Source organism: Haliaeetus leucocephalus, unplaced genomic scaffold (genome assembly GCF_000737465.1).
Source record: "Haliaeetus leucocephalus isolate CR32 unplaced genomic scaffold, Haliaeetus_leucocephalus-4.0 Scaffold306, whole genome shotgun sequence".
In the NCBI taxonomy this organism is placed as follows: Eukaryota; Metazoa; Chordata; class Aves; order Accipitriformes; family Accipitridae; genus Haliaeetus; species Haliaeetus leucocephalus.
This window is the reverse complement of record NW_010972742.1, coordinates 1632005-1634044: the sequence shown is the minus strand read 5'-3', so window position 1 is coordinate 1634044 and position 2040 is coordinate 1632005.

The window sequence follows — 2040 nt, the reverse complement described above, 5'->3', positions numbered from 1 at the left end:
GGCGGGGCAGGCGCGCGCGCCCCCTCTCCCTCCTGGAGGCGGTGCCTCCTCCGCGGGTGCTCGCGCCTCAGGGCGGGCCGTCCGCGGGTGAAGGCGTTAGCGGTGAGGTAAACCTCGGTTTTTTTCCCAGCTTTTTGTGGTGGAAAAGTGAAGTCACCCTCCCGGAAGCCCCAGAAAAGCCGCCAGAAAAGCGTACTGGCCCCCTCGGCCCTTCGACGGTCCCGCTTCGGAAGTCACCGCTGCAGCTGCCTCCTCACCATTACCATTATCTTACCATTTCTGGGTTTAGGTAATCTCTAGAACCAGGGACATTAATAAAGCGTGAAGACAAAGACTCCCGAGATATTTCACGTGCTGTCTAGAAGGATTACGTCCATGTTTCCTGTCCTGCCTCAGAATCCCCACAGAGCCAGCGTCCTTCGAACCGAACGATTTGAAATCTCTCCGTCGTTACCGAGGCGCGGTTATTTGTTCGGGAGAAGATGCAAACAGGAACAGCCTGGCAAGGTTCAGGTACACAGGACATACACGCTCCAGCATACTCCAGCATCCAAAATCTCCAAGGAACTGTAGAGAGCTCTGTTTCTGTTTCCAGTAAAATTAATATTGTCTCGTGTCTTTTACAATGTCCTGTGAAACGCTCTAACCAGTTTGTCAATTTTGGCTTTAATTTTTTTAAATAAGCTTTTTAAACACTTGTGGCAGGCAATACTAAAGACCTAAAAAATGCAAGATGCTGCACAAATCTCACAGCTCATGGGATTAAAAAAACATTCAGTGGTTCAGGAGATGAAAAAAATTTAATAAAAGTAACATCATGAAAGGATTCAATGTATCTCCAATTCAATAAACTTACCCAGATTCTCAGCTCAACATACAAACTTCCCTTACACACAGAAATTATAGAAACAGTTAATGAGTCCAGGCGTACAAAATTCAGACTCCTGGTATTCCAGATGAATACTCAGACTTTCAGTTTTACATTGTGTTTAACCAAAACTCCTTTGAGATTGTCTTTTTGGAAAGCTTTAGGGCCTACAAACCTGTTAAAGGTAGTTACATCTCTATTTAAAAAGAAATTACCACAAGGGCTGCTAGAGGGCAGCCACAGAGTGTGTTTTCAGTGGATGATTTATGCTTTTGAGAACAAACAGGATGCTTTGTCAGGTTTAGTGCCACAAAAGCCAAGAGCTTCAATTAAAGCAAGTGGAGGGATTCTACTTATTTTAGAATTGAGAGTTGATTAGGGCTTAAGTGTGATTGAAAAGAGCTAATGGTTCTTCCTGCCCCAAAACCCAGTAGACATTGAATCTAAATAATGTAATTTCCTTTCCTAACAGACTGCTAGAGGACAATAAGGATTTTATTTCAGTCCCACACATTATGGAAAGCATCAAATTCTGTTCTGTATCCAAGTCCAAGATTCAAATTCCCCTTCCCATAAGGCAGCATGCCACTGATACTAACATTCCTACGGAAACATCTTTCCAGAATGGACATTTTCCATCTCCATTACTATGACATTACTAATTCCATTTTCGTAGTGTAGCAATGTACAGGGAATCCTCTGCTTTCTGCCGTGACTGTTTTCCACGAATCACTCACCCCTAATTATTATTCGACAGATACCAGGGAGGCACTGGATGCTGCACTCCACATCATCTAGGCAGAAACCTCTTACACAGGGTGAAAAGCATGGATGAAAAGCAATTAGATTTTTTTTTTAATCTACATAATAAATAAATCTCTGAGTAATAAGAAGCAAGGACTCAGTAGAAAGATATAAAATCTGCTAGCAATCTACTACAGTTGTACAACTACTGTCAGTTATTGTCAGGGTCCTAACTTTTAATCAGATAACACCATGTAAGAGAACTGTTTTCAAGTTTTGCGATACCTTATAAGGAGTGACTTTTACTAGAAAAATAGGTCAAAACAAGTCAGTAAGAATGATTTCCACAAGAGGGAGTCTTTAAATGGAAAATGATCTGACTATTTTGACCCAGTTACAGTCTGGTTTACTGTCTTTAAAAAAAAATA